The sequence below is a fragment of the Ammodytes marinus genome (assembly GCF_949987685.1).
Source record: "Ammodytes marinus genome assembly, chromosome: 23".
NCBI classification, from domain to species: Eukaryota; Metazoa; Chordata; class Actinopteri; order Uranoscopiformes; family Ammodytidae; genus Ammodytes; species Ammodytes marinus.
In genome coordinates, this window is record NC_137227.1 from 11,865,723 (window position 1) to 11,886,656 (window position 20,934).

Consider the following 20,934-nt stretch of genomic DNA (forward strand, 5'->3'; position numbering starts at 1 on the left):
AACACATTAACACCCAGACACACAGTTCAAAACACAGGAGGTGGCAGTGCTAGTGGAGAAAACCTGCATGTTTGAGAAACACATTCACACAGTATAGTACAAATGATAGGAATACAATACCCGGCCTGAACAATCCAATGTATTCTGAAAAGCTTACAGTGTTGCAGCAGGGTGCCTTTAAAGACAGTAGGACAAAACACGTCAATACAAACAAGGAAGTAGATCAAACCAGGCAGCCGTCGATGACAGGTGTACTGTTACACACATTATATTAAGTGGTGTTCTGCTTATAGAGAGCACTTCATGTCCCAGTTTAGTTCATGGAGGACTCTCTTGATGCATAGACTGCAAAAGTTGATACGCGCAACCTCCAAACTCGCTCAATTCCCTAATTCCACCCTTTTTTACTTGTTTACTCCCAGTTCCCTTCTCTGAATCAACCTCTCCTCTTGCTGTTGTTGTTTTGCCTCTGACAGTGAAGGAGACTGTTTTGATCCAATGTTAAATGGGCTTGCAAAAATGCTTATTAGAGCCATAGTTATAATAGGATTTTTGTTGTCTTCTTCAAAGTGGAACAGGCTATTTATATCCCTGCAAATGTCAGAGCCCAAATGACGTCGACATTTAAACACATTATTTGGCACGATGGGAGTGTCAGTGGGAGAAACAGTGTGGATGTTGATAAAGACTATACAGGCCGCTTTCACAGTGCTCTTTGCACCATGACGAGTTTTATGTCATGCATTGCTCAAGCTAGGTCGGTGGATGGTGCTCCAGAATAGCTGATTATGAATTTAAAATAGACAAACCTAATCGAGAAAGTATTTTATATGACAACAAAAAGGAAAACATCCCTTATGTGGCTTAAGAAGCTGACAGACGTACACAGGGGTAAGGCACTGATAAAAGTAATCAGTAATAACAGGGAAGGAGGATTATGTAAAGACAATAACGAATATATATATATAGTCAAAAGTTTCATTCAATGTTCTTTTTCTACCTTGTAGATTAATATTGAATTTAATATTGATTGAATATTGTGCAGGAAGTTTTGAACACAAAGAGACTACATATTTGAAAGCAGTACAGAATGCCTCAGAGCCTTATATTACTGCATTATATTCTATTATGTTTCACAAGGAACCTGAATGGTGTATTTTCCTTTACAGAAATAAAGACATTTCCACCCTGAATTGAAGGCAATAATTGGTAAATACAAATTCAGCGGAAGGCAGGAAATGTAGTGTTTGACCCTCAAAATGTTCAGGGGGGACGGGACTCCCCAGACCAGATAAAATAACAGTTTGTGGCTCTATAAATAGGAGCTTCTTGAGCCTTGAGACTAGCTTCCACGCTCCCTGTGCAGTGCAATGGAAAGCTCTGATGATCGAATAGACCCTGAGTAGAGATGTTGGACGGTATGTCTCTGCCCCAGATGCTTCGTACCTTGAACTTAAAGCACAGTGCATGATAGCTCGGGTTGGGTCTTGAATCGGTAGAGCTTTGGACATTTCTCCCGGCCCGAGCCTGAGACATAAGCTCAGTGTGCCTGGCCACTCCCCTCCTGTTAGTGCTAGAGGCTCTGGGCGCCTCCATGCCCGTACCCTCGGACCAGAGCCCCTGAGGTATGCGAGCAGGACAAGCTCCAGGCATAGGCCTAGAGACTAGGAGTCCCATATCTTTCCATTGAGCTCTGAGGGAGCTGGGAGTTCACACACACACACACACACACACACACACACACACACACACACACACACACACACACACACACACACACACACACACAGTATATAATGAGGGATAATGCAACCCTGAAGGCAGCAGGGCAGACTAAAGAAGCTGAATGCCTGAGGAGAACAGTCACTTCCATTAAGCCACCGTCTGTACTCTGTGCTTCGAGGCAACTCTTGCGGCTGGTAAATAAGTAAAATGTGACTTCAAAAGAAACTGGCTTCCTTACACCATAATAACTGGCACACATTTTTTTTAATCAAAAGATCTAATTTTAGAAATCCCAATCCACTTCCAGGGACAATGCCTTTGTCTAAGTGTACTTCAACAGGTGCTCGAGTGGATGATGTAGTACAGCCCGACGGGGAGATGATTGTCCCCCTTCCCAGTTGCGTTTGAAATTATTAAGTCTGGAGGAAAACAAAAAAAAAAGTCCCATCAATTGATGGCTGCGGCTGGCAAGAACACACACTGGCCAACTGGAGAATTGTTTTCCCATTTACTCCTGTCACTTTTTTATTATATTGTTTTTTTGATGGCCCCTTTTTGTCTCCAGCCACATGAAATTGGATAAAGAGACATTTGATCACACAATGCGCAAAGTAAATATAAATAAAAAATGCTGCTATACTGCCACAAAGAGAGGAAGGAAGTTGATGCAAAGATAGATAGGATGGTAGGGAGAAAATGGAACAATACATGAGGATGAAAAAAGAAGTTAAAAGAAGACAAGATCTAAAAAGTGGGAAAGAGAAACTACAAAGCTGAATGATGTGAAACGGTTAAAGTTTGAAGAGTTTTTGCGGCACAAATGAATGGGATTGACTGCCCTTTGGAACAGGGCCCATCATGTAATATTTATTTGGCTTGGTTGCTACATTCCACAGAAGAGCAAGGGCCACTGCTGTGCACAAAGCTAAAGTCATTTGGCCATAAAGAGGGAGGGCTAGCCAATTGACAAAAAATCTCTGGGCAGAAGATGGTGCAGTGAGGGACATATTCAGTTGTAGGGGGCAAAGTGTTTCGAACCGTAACAACCCCAATTGAGGAGAAACAACATTTGGGATTATCCAACTGTATGTATGTCGGTTTATTGGGGGTTGAAGGTTGAAAGATTGCTTGCCGAGTATGAATAATATTTACATTTTTAAATCATTTTGGCATAGTTCTGAATTTGCTAAATGGCCAGAGATCATTATCATTGCAGAACAATGACTGCCTAAAAAATGCATATTGATGAAACACATACTGTTTGGCTTGGTGTGGTGTTTTGAAGCCTCACTTTGCTAACCAGGTAACACAGCAAACAAGAAAGCCGAGAGCAGGCTGGTCTAGGGTTAAATGAGCTGTAAGCCTTTGCCGCAGCGACTGGCAGATAGAAGTAGATTGTTATAAAAACAAAGGGGGAAGCAGGGCTCATTAATGATAGCGCTGCCGATTATTAAAAAGCAATTAATTCCCATCCTGCTACGTGTGCTCTCTCACTTTGTCTTGGAGACCAGCAGGGCAAAGAGCTGTGATCACATTGTTCTCTATTCATCTCCCCATCTCTCTTTTGTTCCCATCTCTGCCTGTCACTTAGCCTCGTTTCCACTGAGTGGTGTAGTTTGGGTTCGGCTCGGACACTTTCATTTGCGTTTCCACTGCACACAGTTGGAAATGGTCCCAAAATAAGCAAGCCGAGCCGCTCCTATTTTTGGGACCTTTTAGTTGGGGTACCACACCATCCAAAAGGCTCCCAAAAGTATGGAGCTGCACACTGCAGTGGGATGATTGGTCGCCATAATCAACGTCTGTGACCCATGTACTGTATTGTGACCCCAGCTATCACCATCTGGAATAAACCCAGCCTACCAAGTCAGGGTAGTGTCGGAAGTGGAAACGCAAACTGGATCTAGTGTTACCAAACTGAACAGAACCGAGCTGTGCTGTGCTGACCCGAACTGCACCGCCCAGTGGAAACGAGGCATACATGTGTTCCTTGGGAGCTGAAGAGGTGTCAGGGAGATTTCTTTCCTGGTGTAAAAATAGCCCGGGATTATGGATTATTTCCAGCGACTGTGTCGACGCACAACAAATGAGATGTGTGATGTTTGCGGGCAGTTGCATAATAACCAGCAGTCATCCATCATTGGTCGCTGTTCTCTGTGTAAACAACCTTGATTAATGCAATCAGATCAATGGAACACAAGCCGTCCGCTAATGGCTGCAGGTTGTTGCCATCATCAGTCTCTATTCAGGCTTTGTGGTGGCTGCTGTGGCAAGTGAGTACTTGAACACAGTTGTAAAATTATTATGTCATGTTGCACTGCGCAAATATGATTTTTACATTTTGAGCTTGACAATCAGGGAATGAAAATAGTAGAATGTTTCATTTATCTTACTGTGTACAAGTGACAGAGATGAATATGTCTCCCAGATCACTGATGGATATACTGTATGTGCCCTCTCTGAAGTCTGAGGTGCTCAAAGCTATAGTGTGTAACTTATTTGTGAAGCTTAACTACATGAGGTAAGCCTTGGTGATGTTGGTGGTTTTAAACCTTCCATGTTTTTTCAGTGGAATCAACAACTGAAACATTATCGGGCGCTTCTTGGTTTTTCAGTTTGTAAACACTGACATGCTGAGAAATACTGAGATAGTTTTGTGGAGCTGATAGACTTAATCAACTTTGTGTTCACTCGTTTAGCTATTGCTTGAATGCAACGGGTATTCATTTGCACATACAAGTTACACACTATAGCTTTAAAAATAGAAGGAGCATCTGAATAAGAACGGAATATGTTGATGTTCTCATTACTGCTCATAACAAACACCTCGACTTAAATGATGAAGCCGTAAACTATCACCGTATGAGACATGTTCCAATTGGTTTTAGTTACCTTCTGCATAAAACCAGAGCACTGTGTGGTCCACCAATGCATCCCCAAAATCATCCCCTACTGTCACTCAGAATCATCTCCAAACAGATGCAGGCCACATAGCAAATCAGCAGGCTTTCCCGACATGGTTGTTAAGCTAACAAATGTACCCTGCTAGTCTGATGCTAGCCAAAGGGCTTGAAGCTGACCAAAGAGGGACAATAACTGCTGGCCATTGTAATGGGCAAAACAAAAGTGTCATGATATGGCATGACAGGGCCACAGGCAGGGGCTTGTTTGGTAAGGCCGCTGCTGGTTTTGGACAAAAGGGACAACAACAAATCCAGCCATGAGTCATATGGGCATAGATGGGGTCAAGACATTGGGGTCAGCTGTTTGTCAGGGTCGCTCAACCGTATGTGGTTGGAGTGTTAAGCTTGTAGGCGTCTAAGGCTAACAGCAGGGTGTGTCGGCGAGTTAAAAAGGGCCAATGTGTGCCAGGAGGGATCGAATGTGGAAATGTGTATTTGAGCCAACAAGACATTTTTTTTCATGTATCTTTATATGTCAGAGGAATGCTGTGACCTGAATATGCCACAGTGCCTTTGTTCATCTGAGCAACTGACTCGACTAAACAGTGGAACCTGAGTGTCTATGTTAGTCGAGTTCCATAACATCAAATCCTTTCTTTACAACTGCATCATATTCTCATTTTTACGTGCTTTGACAGAACCTGCCATCCTCCAGTATATGGGAGACGTAGTGAATTCCAGTTCCAAGTTCTGTGATCAAATGTCTGTGGAAGAACCATAATTATGAGCAGCTACCGCACAACAGAGCTTTTTGAGTTCACAAATGTTCCCGCGAAGCGATACACATTCGTCCATCTGCACAGGCACACTTACAAAGCATTCGCGAGAAAAAAAGGAAAATACAGTATAATAGTGGACTGCAGTACAATTAAAATGGGAAAGCGAGATAGCTCTAAATCTTTGCAGCGAAAATGAGGGAGGATGGAGAAATTGAGTGTTGTTAAAAAGAGGGAGTGAGAGAATGAGCGAGAGTGGTGAGAGAGACAGAGAAAAAAGAGAAAATGCAGGGATGAGGGTGGATTGCAGATGATTGAAATTGATTTCTCATGCAGAGCAGCACAGGAGGATAAAAAACACAACCGGGGAGACCAAAACGCTGACCGAGGGGGAATTGTAATGACGGCCTTCTGCACGGATTTGTATGGAAAACAAAAAATGGTGAGGTAGAAAAAGATGTCTCCGTGAAATCCCCTTCTAACAGACATACAGTATACTGTACTCAAAAGTGGGACTATGTGTATGTGCAGGACTTATTTATGTTCACGATTAGCATTTCACTACCATGTGATGGACCTCGGGCAAACCCCCCCCCCCCTCCATCCCCCCCCTGTTGTGCACCCATCTGGGGAAAGCACATTGTACGTTATACACACTGCACTGTACTCACTCCGACATTAAGTATGCAAATACTGGTGCAGGTGCATTCAGCTCAGAATATGTGTGTGCATAGGACATACTTTGGTCTTTATAACCCCCCAACAATATCCTGCAAGACTGTTGTATTCACGTGCTGTGGCTGCACTTGAATTTAAATATGAATGTTAATAAGGCAATTGGAAAAATGCCCTGGGAATTGTTACATACATTATGTACATACAGTCAAGTGCGAAAGTTTGTGAACCCCTTGAACATTTTGGAATTTTATTTATTTTTACCATTATTAATTCATTTTTATCAATGCCAGTATTTTTTATATGAAATAACAGATGTTTGTTTATCAATTCAACATTTTTCTTTCCCAGAAATAAATTGTTAAAACAGATAAAACAAATTATTTGACAACTGTTGTATGATCAAAAGTTTGTGAACCCTAAACTGCATTGCTTAAATGGAGCAGGTAAACACAATCAGATGGGCCAAATTGAGTCATGAAATGGACCAATGTAGTGAGAGATCTTTAGGGAAGAAATTGGGCGGCACTAGATACAACAGAGATAAAACCAGGTCAGTTTAGGCTCACCAAAGTGAACCCATACTGGTCAGACATGGTAAAAGGGAAACAAATCTCTGAGGATCTCAGGAATAGAGTTGTGATGCTGCACATTTGTCTGGGGACAGCTATAAATTATTTTAAAAAAAGTTTGAGCTCCATCGGTCCACCGTGAGGCAAATCATCTGCAAATGGAGAGCTTTAAGAGTGACTGAACATCTGCCTAGAAGTGGACTTCCTTCAAAAATATCCACAAGCGTCACAAGATAAGTGATTTTTCAGTTAAAAGCCAACCCAAACATTACATCTAGTGATTTGCAGACCTCTCTTGCAGCATCTGGGACAGATGTGCATGGTTCCACAATAAGAAGAAAACTCAGTCAAAATGGCTTTCATGGGAGGGTTGCTAAAGAAGCCTCTGCTCTCAAAAAAGAACAAAACTGCTTGTCACAACTTTGCCTGAGAGCACTTTGAGATACCTGAAGTCTTATTCTGTGGACAGATTAGTCCAAAATTGAACTGTTTGGTCATAACCAAAACTGCCATGTTTGGGAAAAAATGCAATTCTGCCTACCACCTAGAGAACCTTCTCCCAAGTGAATAATGGTGGTTTCAAATTGTCTGCAAATCTCCAGATGTAATGTTTGGGTTGGCTTTTACCTGAAAAATCACTTTTCTTGTGGCGTTTGAGGATATTTTTGAAGGAAGTCCACTTCTAGGCAGATGTTAAGTCACTCTTAAAGCTCTCCATTTGTAGATGATTTGCCTCACGGTGGACCGATTGAGCTCAATTTTTTTTTTTATGAATTTATAACTGTCCCCAGACAAATGTGCAACATCAAAACTCTATTCCTGAGATTTGTTTCCCTTTTAGCATGTCTGACCTGTATGGGTTCACTTTGGTGAGCCTAAACTGACCTGGTTTTATCTGTGTTGTATCTAGTGCCACCCAATTTCTTTCCTAAAGATCTCTCATTACATTGGTCTATTTCATCAACCAATTTGGCCCACCTGATTGTGTCAACCTGCTCGATTTAAGCAATGCAGCTCAGGGTTCACAAACTTTTGCACATACAACATTCGTCAAATAATTTGTTTTATCTGTTTTAACAATTGATTTCTGGAAAAGAAAAATGTTGAATTCATAAACAAACATCTGTTATTTCATATAAAAAATACTGGTATTGATAAAAATGAATTAATAATGGTAAAAATAAATAAAATTCCAAAATGTTCAAGGGGTTCACAAACTTTCGCACTTGACTGTATATACATTTTGCAAAAAGCAATTTGTTAATTTAGCATTAATTTAATGATATGTCTTTCCTAAAATGGAGAATTATCACCTGAAAATAGTCCCCCCCCTCTATGTTGTACCTGTACAAATAAACATGAAGCATGTAGATGCAAATTGTTCTTCCAGTAATTACTTACAGATCATTGTTTTCCTAGGCTCACATTCAAAGTTATTGAAGACAAAGCAAAAATCAACTTAGGCCTCTACTAAACAGAAAATATCGAACTAACTCCACAACATGTAGATGGTGAAAGCAATAGCAGCTACAAAAGTGGAAAAGCAACAATCAGTCAATATTTATAGATATTTGATCAAGATCTCTTTGTGGTTATTTAACCGTGGTAAACGACTTGTTAAAAGATTGATTTTCATCTTCGAACCACTTCAGGTACAGTGCAAGAGTGGGGGGAGTTGGTAGGCGTTTCTAAGATGTACTGGAGGTAAGCTATCAACTGGGACTATAGAACTTATTTGCCTTTCTACATTTGTGGGAGTTGTGTGTTTGTTTCTATGACAGAAAGTGCGAGAGCCCTTCAACCTTGCAGAGGAGAGCAGTACATGCTGAGCACAATAGATGCATCTCCCACACACAAATATGCCCTGCCTACCTACAGCGCAAAACAAACCAGTGCTCATAATTGCACCGTTGGGGGTCTGTGTGTGTGTGTGTGTGTGTGTGTGTACGTGTGTGTGGACAAAGAAAAAAGGGGACCCATTTTCAAAAAAAGGTGGTGTTAAAATATTAATTCAGGTCTTAGGTTATAGCACTAATGGTGGTGAGGGATGTGTGTGTGTGTGTGTGTGTGTGTATGTGTGTGTGTGCATGTGTGTGCGTGTGTGTGCGTGTGTGTGTGTGTGTGTGTGTGTGTGTGTGTGTGTGTGTGTGTGTGTGTGTGTGTGTGTGTGTGATAGAGAAGGTGAGAGGGCCAAAAGATAGGAGGGAAATGCGGCGTCAGCATGGCTGCTTTGCTTTCCCGGCCAAGAGGTTGGCAATGGAAAACCACGGGATGGCTTGAATGTACGTGTTTGTGTGTGTGTGGGCGTGTGGTCAGGTGGATCTAGAGGCCATTATCATTTCAAATGTGGGTTTGTTACACCTGAATTTTATACGACAACTATAAGGAGAACAGATTGAGCTTTGAGTACTTTTTCTTTGCATTTACATATTTTTTAATGTCGGTTTGAGCATGTGAATGCATGTGGTGTGCAAGTGTCTGTTGGAGTTTATGGACCAACCCCCGTGCCCCCTCTCTCTCCTCTGCCATCTGTGCTGCTGGCATGGCTCCTTAGTGCCGGTAATGAAGAGGAACGGCCCCCACCCCCTCCCATGCACACTCACACACTCTTTCTGTCGCCTCCTTGTCTGTCTCAACAACACTTCTTTATACTGACTCTGCTGCAATGCAAGCTACGCACACACCTTTATCGCACGCACGCACGCACACACACACACACACACACACACACACACACACACACACACACACACACACACACACACACACACAATCTATAAACTGATCTTTCCCAGGTATAGCTGCTTTTGAAACATCTTCCCCAGTGCTGTCCTCTGAATCCACTTGACATGCTATCGATTTATTTTCTCTCAGCGGGTTGCCTTTTAAGTTCAAACGGCTGAATGCTCCCCTCCCACATAAATAAACAAATCTTATAAGTACTGTATTGAAGTGCGGCACTGAAAGGGACCCCAGAATTGTTCTGAGACACACACTAATGTCTAGTCCAACCCAAACAGTGCACATACTTTCATACATATTCACACACACGCCCAGTTACTTGAACATGTTCTTTGGGGGAAACTGCATTGACGTCAATGTGTTCTTGGGTTGCTTTAGTTTAACTGCTATGTTCCTAGCCCCGACCCCCTGACCTATCAATGATAATAACACTTCAATTTGGTTCTGAACTTCCCATGCCCCCGAGCTTGCCTCGATTAGACAAACAACATATTCCATGTTTAAACATGTACAATTGCAACCCCATTCCCAGAGCCCGTACACCTTATCAAAGTCCTACAGCACCATGCCTACAATACAGACACTTGTATCCCATGATGTAATGAGAAATAAATGGGTGAGTAAACTCTGACCAGCCGGTCTATCACCATGGCATGAAGAGCACATCCAAATATTTACTGTACTGCATTTACTTGAAATGTTCAAGTTGTAAATATACCATAAACAGCTCGCAAAAGTAGGTGAACTATTCTGCAGCTTGAAAACGGGTGGACAGCTTATCCACTTTTCCGCAAGTGTATTTACCAGGCCTCCTAATCTCTACTGAAAACAATCATGCCCTCACACACACTCCATCACAACCTCGTTTATGATGGGGAGCATTTTGAGGGGCAGTAGTTCAGGAGAGATTTTTGGACGCCATTGCTCGCCAAACCACCGGGACCTCATGCCTGCTGGGGTTCTCCCCCGCATGCCAGCACAAGCCTGGAGCAGATGGGCTGGTTCAGCATGGCATCACACCAGCTGACACAGTGGCATGTCAAACAGGCGGTCACAAGGCCTGGGCATGCCAAGCACCGCCATACTGTATTGTAATATGGGAATAATGTGTGCCGAGATTTCGCATTGGTTGCGTGGCCTGATTGGAACACAAATCAGAATAAATAGACACGTACGTCACAGTCAATGTAAGCAACTCAAACATACACACGTACACTCACAAACGTACGGCTTTATTTTTGATCACACTCATTGGCATAACCCTCAAAACCAAATGCCTAACCTTATTTATACCTGAACCTTGTGGGTTCCTCACAGAAATAGTTGTACAAGTATACACATACACACACACACACACACCATTGGCTATTTACCAGACTGTAGTGAGGGCCTCAGTGTGGACTCAGATATGCACACACACTTCTCTCCAACCAAATGATGACTGTCCTATAGCTGCAGACATGCACAGTGAACGCATATACTTCCCTTCAGAATAACACACAATCCTCTCTATCCATCAAACATTAATACAAGGAGACACACACACACACACAATCCTTTACTACACTCACCATGGCAGGCACTTTCTCTCCTTCAAACATCAACACTGAGACACACACACAGACACGCACGCACGCAGGCAGGCAGGCACAAACACACACACACCTCCTGTCCTCTGCAGACTGTGATGATGGCCTGTGTTTGGGAGGTTAATGGGTGTTTGCTCCTCACAACCTTCACACTTGATTACTCCAGTGGAGTGGTGTCTGGACTGCGGGGACACCAAAGCGCTTTCTGCCTCTCTAATATGCTATACACGTTTGTTATGGATGTTAACGTGGGGACACAGTGTGCAAAATGGTACGCGCCACATCAACTATACAGTAGTAGTATGCAGGTCACATGCTTAGTAATTGTGTTTTAACTACATTGGTTTCCATTTGAAAATTAGGTAATCACTCATTTGGGAAATTACTATAAAATACAACACTGCTGATGAGTGTGTAATGTCCTGCAGTTTATAGCCTAGGTGCTAGAACCTGAAAACTGCCGAACTGAAATATCTGTACGGCATTGTGGCTCCCTTGGTGGCACCAAGGCTGATGAGTCAGTGAAAACAAATATTTTCCTCTTTTTTTTTCTTTTGGGGAACAGAGCAAAGTGAATATAGTGTTTTAGAGCTACTATCTTTCTGAATTTGTACATTACTTGAATACAATTATGTCAAAATTTGTACAAGTATAAGTATTTTATTTACCCATTGGAGGCATTCTATGACAGAACACACATTGGCCTTTTGTTCTGCAGGAGCATACTCATTCTGTTGAGAGTAACACAGGCATTTCCTGCAATCTTGCCATGAAAAAAAACTTTAGTTTGTACAATAGTTTGACAGGTACATCTCTAGATTTGAAGAGGTGAGCTAGCTAATTAAAAATTAAGGACTTGCCTTTGGAAAATAAATAACGTTGTTCAGTATTTAAGTCAAATATGGATCATGAAGTATAGTATAATATGCCTTCCAGTATTTGCACATCTGTGAATTGTAATGAGTCGTGGTGCAAAGAACAAGCCACAGACTATCACGAATAAATAAAACAAATTAAAAAATATGTCATGCATGTGTATGAGGTGCAAATACATTTCATTATCTATTAAAAAGTAAATAATAAGAAAATAAAAAATATGGCCAATCCAATAAAACATAAATGTACCAAAAGTGAATATTTATGGAATTAGTTTTTTGGCAAATGCAGTTTAATTTTTTTTTTACAACTTCGCCCCACACTCCAAAAACCTGAGCTATTTCTTATTTAAATGAGGCTAAATCTGAATGTACATAGTTAACTAAGGGCTATGCAAATAATGCCTAAATCGGAACCCAGGGGTGACATTTTATGATTCATGGCCAGTAACTGCGTTAACTGCCTTCATTGACTTTCAGATTCGGAAGTGTCTTGTTTACAAATGAGCTGAGCAATAGCTAAATTGGAAAGTGTTGTGGCCGAGGCCACATAAGCCAATACTGTATACATTAAACATAAAGTGTGTATTTTGATGGAATATCTTATGTCCCTGTTCTCTTTTTTTGCCTCAGTCCCTCTGCAGGCAGTATTGCAGCATCATTTACCAAATGGGTAGTTTATACACATACCATATGTGGGAATTCAAGTAGAAATTACTTTTCTACAGCTGCGGACTGTGGTTTATGAGAGGGCTGAGGGTTCTGCGATGGTGACCCATATGGACATGTTTTTATGTTAAAGCAAAGGCAGATAGCAGTAGTAGTTACATAAGGCTGAATAAGTTAATAAAAAATGTTATGGCAAGAGACAGGATTTACTTTGCTCTTCAGTTATCAGGATAAGACCTCTTTTGACGGTAATGCCATTTAGCTCCTATCTTAAGATATCATATTTTCTATCTTAAAAGGAGCGTAGGCCTATCACTGCTGATCTAATGAAACACTTAGTTTGTTTTCATGTGCATGTGTGTGGTGTGCCTGCACGTATGTCATTTAGATGGCAGCTGTCTGCCATCGGCAAAAATGCCATAATAGTGATGAAAGATATGAGCAGATGAAGCTGATACAAACACAAGGGGACATCCACATCAAGACCCTCGTCCATGGTTCAGCATCACAACCAGACAGTGAAAAAAGATAGGAGGTGTCCACTTTGTTCAAGAGAACATAAATGTGCCGGGGGTTTTGTGGTCAAGATGGTGAGGGAGGGGTTGATGAGAGAAGAGGGAATAAGTCAAAGGAATGGAAACTGCAGATTAAGACCCCAAGACATGATTATCTACGGCTGCCGCTCTGACCCCCTGTGCCAATTACAGAGATAAGGCAGCCTCTCCCTGTGGGTGTGCACGCGCGCACTAGTGTGTCTACTGTCCTTTCTCTGAAGCAAGATGACTGCGAGATGCTTGCTCACACACAGAAATTTGTATTCACCGCTCACTATCAGCGACATCACACTTTCACTTTCCCACAGTTCTTGTGCCTGTGCAGGAGGGGTGCACCGGTGTTTCGGCATCAATGACAAGATAACCTCCGTCGATAGCTTCTACAATTGCAAATGGCCACCACAGGAATACCCATTTGAATCGGGAAAACAAGATGTCGAGAGGATGGCAGAATAGATTTTCAAGAAACAGGAAATGAATCACCAGTCCTGTCCAGAATTTGTAGTCTTCCCTTTGGCTCTTCCCTTTCGTACATCTTTTTTATCCTGACTCTCCATCTCCTTTTCCATTTTCCCCTTCCCCTCCTCACAACTATCTATTTTACTCTTTGGAAAATGGTCCGCTGAGGGGGGAGCTCTGATTTATGATTCTAACCGCATTTCCCAGTATGCTGTGGCAAGAGGGTACAGTCCCATGGGATGGCCATCAGTCCTGCAAGGCAGTATGGATTTCGACAGCTCCAGGCTGCTGTCGGTTCTCTTATTAGAGACTCAGTAATGAGTCCACATCTAACCTGTCGCCGCTTCCATGTAGCGCACAAAGGAGGCAGACTGATCATGGACTGAGGATATGCTTGTGAGGCAGCGTCCTTTTTGCGCCTGAGCACTTATGTAGAATATAAACCTTAACATTTATATGTTTTAATATGGATTGCAAGCTCCCATTGCACCAAGACTTTATTGAGCTTTTGGCTGATATAGTTTATTCACTATAATAGAGACAAAGCAAGTGTGTGCTACCTTCTATTAAAGTGCTATATAGCTGTGGAATAGCTGAGTGGTATAGTACTACAAAAGGTACAAACAACTGGTTTCCATGAAGAACTAAGAATCTACAGCAGTTGAGAATAGTTCTTGAATTTCAATTTGTTAAACGTAGATAAACTTTTTAGCAAAGACAATTGAAACATTCTGGCCAGTAGACAACCGCAATGGAGTGTCTATTGCATTACTTGGTTGCATTCTTGTCAAGGGTTGTGCAACATTTGATTGTGTTTAAAGTAATAATGTTCTCCAAAATGAACAGAGAAACTATCTTACAGGTCACAACACTGTGAAGAAGGTACACCTGAATTGGAATGAATTGGCCAAGACTGAACACTAACTGGGTTGTAACAACTTGTTACTGGTGAAGCTGATTCCAACCACTTGGCAGTAAAAGTTGAGTACCAGAGAGTGAGAGGCTAGAATCGACAGACTATATGTGACACTGAAAGATTCTGTTCTGCAACCAAGTAATGCAATAAACACTCCATTGCGGTCCATTGATGGAAATTACTACAATCAAATCAACACTATCTATAGTAACAAGAGCTTGGACAGAGTACATCATGATGTCAACATGTGTAGACATAGGTGTAGTACGTATACAAATGATAAAACGTGGATGTTCCAACACAAGCAGTCATTCTTGCACATTCCATTCTAGCTGTAGCCTCAGAAATATTCAGATTACATATTCCTCTGAAATTAATATTGGCTTCAAAGCACTTCTTTATTAGGTAATTTCTTTGTAACATCTTAAGAGGCATTTGGTTAGCTCCCATTAAGACACACAAAGAGCCAAAATATGATCAGATGTGTGGGAATTAGATGAAGGAGGTTATATTTGTTCCTAGAACTTTTCCAGTTAAAGATGATATGTTTTTGACAGCTTACTATTGTTAGGCAACTGTCAGAAAGGTTGCTTATATCAAATGTGTTTATATTATGTATGTTTTCTCACTGGTGCAGGGCAATGCACTAATATCACAGTCAACTGTCTATTCATTTAAGTGTGTTAACTACTGGGGAAACGTGAACTTAAATGGTGGTGTCCATTGCTGAGCTGGATGATTGGTTTTTAACATACATCTATGTATATCAAATAAACGTTACCATCTCTGCGGGTGCACAGATCTAAGGCATTATGTTAATAACATACTCCTCGTATTGGCTCATTGCATCACATTTGGCCTGGGGTTTTGGCGGATAAAAGGAACATCAAATAAAAGGGGCTATCCTCCATTAAAGCATTAAATTGGCAAAATAAATAAATAAATCAAATCCCAATCCAAGTATGTCGAAAAATACCTCTAACTCTGCCACATGCTCAAACTTGACAAACCGTGAGATGGTTTGGGGGCGCGTGTAGGGGAGCTCCTAGTGCCTACACATCTTTAACATCTATCTGGCTGACACTGGAAGTGATGACTCATGATTCAAGCGAGCAATTGGAGACTCATTCAAATTCAATATTTGTGATTCACTGGGAAAGGAAGGCATGAGAGCCACCTGCTCGGGGACAAGTGAGAAGGAGCTGCTGGCAGCAGATGAGAACCCAATTCAAAACAAATTAGACTGAACAAAACCATCCATCTCAGAAATAGAAGTGGACATGACAAACGCCGTATCCCAAACACATGTATTGTATCTGCAGTGAAAATGGTTACAGGGCTACATGGAACTGTGCTACAAACTGTATTGCAATAGTCTAGACCGTGCAAAACACATGGTGGAGGAGTGTGACACCTTACAGGCTGGTTGGAACCAGTTAAGACTGAGGAAGGTGAGAGCTTCAGTGACAAATATAAACTGCTTATTAGTGTGTGTGGGGAAAAATCTCAAGATTGATTTCCCTGCCCGTCAAATGTGTCAATTAATGGATGCATGTGTGCGTACATGTGCATCTTGTGTTTGTGGGCGATCACATATACTGTGGCATCACCGGGGGAAAATATACTCATCGCCTGGTACTATTAGTCATCAGTGTTCTGTTCTTATTAATGTAAGGATAAGGAGTAAGTAGGTCACTGTAAAAGTAGTTACTACTAAATGAAAATCAATACGAGTTTGTCAATGCCTCTGAACAAATGAATTCCCTCATCTTGCATTGCTTCTTGCAATTCATTTGATACAACTGGTTTTTATTCTCACATGAGCAAAGTAAACACTGGTCAATATGTATGCATACAAAGCATGCTTCTAACATGGTTTTAGGATAAACGTTAGGGAATGAAGTGTTTAGAATTCATTCAAAAATAACTGGGTAGCAAGCATGAGTTTAACAGCCCCTGAATATCTTTTTTTGTTGACTTCTAGTGACGTACACATTTTCACATTGTTGCAGTGATGTAGAAGTGTGCTGCAGCAAAACAACAGTGTATAAACTGCACCCTCTGGTTGAAAGTATGTTTACTGTCATACTCAATTGTGATGTCACTGATCCTGTATACTCATCACTGCAGCAAGATTAAAACGGTAAAATCATAGGTCAGCTAAAACAAGATATCCTTCCTATGTTAAGTCAGCCATTCTCGCAGGCAGATCAGGTAGAATTAAATAAATATTAGGTTGAGAAAATAGTACATATTGCTACCATTTTGCTATACTCACACTTACAAAGGCTTAACTTCATATTTACAGCATAGCCTTACTGTGTGTGTACACAGACAGGTTTTGGAATCTTTAAAACTCATATTACGGTGTATAAAATATTAAGCCTGGTGAGGGTTTGAGCCAAGTTATCAAAAAAGACAAACTGTATTAAAAGGCTGGAGGGGTTACCGTTGTCAAATAACTGTTGTCACTCACCTCATATTAGATTTCTGTCCAACCCTGCTTCTCTGACTCACCCTCACAAGGATTGATTTTTACAGTACTCAGGATATATATATTATTAACTAAAGTTATTTTAAAGGTGTTACATTCTGTCTATCTTGGTGTACGTTATTTTAGGTGTGAGACTTTGTTCATTTATGTCTTAAAGCCTTGGCTTTTTTAACTTGATAATTTCTTCATCACATTAACTATTCATGACTCGATAAGCAACAAGCAAATTTAGAAGAAACACACTCTTAGTTAAAGGTCCCATGTGAAGTTGCAGCAATATATTTACGAGTTGGTCCTTTTTTGTTTGCTCTAGCATGTCTTATTAACATCATGGTGACAGTCTGTACGATGGTTTCACACTAGTTCAGTGATCAACATGGGATGTTAATGTGTCAAATAAAGTACGTCCGAATAATGGAAGTGAATAAGAAGACATCAAACTACTAGAGTGAAACGATACAGGTTTTAAATTAAAACAGAAATTCAGCAAATGCTTTAGGAGGAAGGAAACAAAGACAATAAGGATACACACAGTCTTGGTTGGTACAAGTGGTTGTAAACAGAAACTTTGTTTATCATTAATCATTTTGTTTAATTAAAAACTTCTATGTTTGTTACTTTATTAGTCTTGTTTAATGGGCCAAGTACCATGTTTTTACTGCATGGCTATAGTGCAGTAATAATAATTTATTATGCAGCAGCAGACTATCCCTGGGATTTTGATCCATACTGGGCGGGTTGGCCAAGCTCTGTGCCCTTTATGTAACAAGGCAGAAGGTAAGGCTGGGGAGGTCAGGGGAGGCTTCACCTCTGTCAACATCTTAACCAAGGGTTCCAGTTGACTAACCCTAAACATTGTTTATTCCCATAGCCTAGCCTAACATTTACAGCGTACTTAGACACTTTCACAGAACATGTCTCAACTAATTTAAAAAGGGATAGGTCAGGATGTTGGGGGGTTTGGAAATCGTACATTTAGTGTATTTTTTTTAGTTTAGCATTCATATGCAAAAAAGTGTTGTTGGGGCTGGCCCCCTCTGCATCAGTACAATTCTCATTTCTGCTACATCGACATCTCCCCCAAGCTCCTTTAAATTACTGTTCCATGAGGTAACAGACTAACTATGCATAAGTACCTCATACAACCCAGCTTCAAACATAATGTACTATCCCTTTAAAGTGATTACTAAGCCAATGTTTCCTATCCTGTAGTTGATTTTTATTTTATACTGAACTGTAATTAGGGTCTGTTAATTTCTTCTATACACACACAGACAGAGTGTGTATGTGTGTCTGTGTGTGTGTGTGTGTGTGTGTGTGTGTGTGTGTGTGTGTGTGTGTGTGTGTCAGTGTGTGTCAGTGTGGTCTGGAGTGAGTAGTGCTCGCAGGTGGATAGGCCAAAGGGTATGACATTAGCAGACGGAGTGCTCGCGCCCCACATGCTGGCCATATGTCATGCCAAATTGTATTTCATCTAGTGCTAAGAGAACGTGCTGCTGGCTGCTGAAAGGCCACCTTCAAAACACATTTGATCAGCCTGACACCTTGACCCAGACTGGGGCCGAGGGCTACAGCTCTGCTTCGTAGCATATCCAGTCACATTAAGGTGGGAGAGCAGCACTGCAGCACAAGCCAGTCCAGACATATGAAAAAAAAGATAAGAAGGCAGTAATAGGTCAGTGGTTGAAATAATGATGTTTAGCAGTTAATTGGAAACAGTGTTGTCTTCTAATTATGATTTTGTCATACTGTTCCAGTTGTTCTTTTCATTTAAGGTTGCTAGTTCTTCACACAAGCTATGGATGCAATGACGTGCCATATACATTACAGAAGGTGGGGTCACTGTTGAAGCTAAAGTGCTTTGTACTAAAACAGAGGTTTGAGGATGCTTTGGTCTTGCTGTATCTCTTTGGATTTCCTGCTCAGGATGGAAATTGCTGCTATTCTATTACAGATAGATTGCATCAGATATGGCCCTTTTACCCCGGGATAATTGAACTGGATTTGGGTTAATTAGTCACCTGACGGTCATGTAAGCATTCTTTTTTTCTCAAAGCTAGTAGCTCAATACATTTCATTTAGATTTGATTTAACATTGACATTTGGGTTTTTCAGTCCATTTGCACGCTACTGCCAATAAGTTGAAATAAATAGGAGCAAAAAAGCTATCTGTATGGACCAGGCAGCAGAGGCACTTTAATATACTACTTTTTTTTCTTTCCTTTAAAAAAAACTGAAATTCAAGGCTTTAGTTACTGTTAGGATGTGGAGGAGAAATCGACAAGCAGATGTCATGGCATTGAATAAATTGCCGGCTCTAGCTCTAGCCTGGTTTGCTCCCTGTCTCTTTTTTTCTGGTGTCTTTCTCTTCCTCCCACACACAGTATCCACCTCTCCCTTCTGTATTCACTCACATACTCTTTATTCTATTTGGTGTGTGACTGAGTGGAAATGAAGAAGGGCACTGCTTCACAAGGATGCTCAGTTAACCAAAACATGGGAAAGGTTAAATAAAATATTCCTTGCAAAATTCTTAAAACCCAGTGTTCCAAGTCAATGACAGATTATTGCTGAGACAGCACAACTGAATCCATATTTAAAAAGGTAAAATACAAATAACCAAAATAAATGTTCCCATTATAATGGTAGGAAGCAGCATGTACATTATGTTCAACAATGAGAGGCATATTGACATTAGCTGGCAGCGAAATCCCTCACACTAAAAGATAAAAGAATATGTCATGTCCTCAACTGCCATTTACAACCAAAAAGATTACAATTGAGTTCTAACTAACCTAACAGAGAAATGACTTAAGAGCTCTGTGGAGGGGACAAACAAAAAAACTGCTTCAGTCTCCATCTACTCTACAGTATACTGCAGGGAATATCAGACAATAACCCAGTGATAGTATGACATCTAGTGGTAAACAAAGGGTATGGATGGACAGCCTGTAAGCATCATTTAAATGAGTGTAATAGCACACAATAAGCTAAGCCATCTTTCATAGACTGAGATCCTATATACTTCCAAGGCTGGCGGAGGCTTCTGAAGGCTTTTGAGTGTATTCCATAAAGTTTGACATAAACAGCGATCAAGTGAATTTAAAGTGCAGAAACGTGAGCACACAAACAGTAGAAGACTATAACAATAAAGTGTGGTTCACATACTGTATGTAGGAATCCAAACAGATATATTCCACATCCATAATAGTTTATGTAACTTTTCTAACTATCACAAACACCGCAATAAGATATGAAGTCATTATACATGTGGAAACCTAATGCCAAACACAAACGCTTTGCCCAAACCTGATCTTTCTGAAAAGAACAATTACTCAAAAAAAACTCTACCAATATATATATATGTATAAGATGGTTAAAATAGATGAACAGTGAACACACACACACACACACACACACACACACACACACACACACACACACACACACACACACACACACACACACGCACACACACACACACACACATCAGGTTTTCTCCACTGTTGTCACTGTGTGGCTGGCAGCACTTACCTGTGGGCTTGTTCAATTGTCAGTGGCCATGATAGAAATAACAGTTTGCAATCTTTCTGTCAGCATGGGGCATTAGCTTGCACAGGACACAAGCACACGCCAGGTGGTGCCTCCTCTCAACGGAAAAGCAATTAGCTTTTCCGGGGGTCCAAAACTACAGTTTGTCCCACATAGAGAACACCACCTGTGTGTGCAGCGGAGCAGAGCTGCGACTCAGCGCTGCATAATAGAAAAATAGGCACATCCAACAGGGGAGGGTCAAGTTGCCCTTTTCTGAATGTGAATAGAATGGGTAACACGCAAAGGAGGGGGCGATGGAATAATGCCATGGCAGTGTGTGGTAGCCAAGCGAGCATTTCTGATAAATATGCTAATGACACATTAATTAAAACTATGACAGAAACAAATTATAAAAAGTCAAAAGTCAAATACAACTGTCTTAGATCATGCA

General features: G+C 41.0%; 1 protein-coding gene across 1 annotated transcript in view; it reads right to left on the reverse strand.

Moving 5' to 3' along the window:
• The window catches only part of nrxn2b (neurexin 2b), a 580,176-nt gene that overhangs the window by 313,156 nt on the left and 246,086 nt on the right, over nt 1-20,934 (reverse strand). The gene's annotated exons all lie outside the window — the stretch shown is intronic.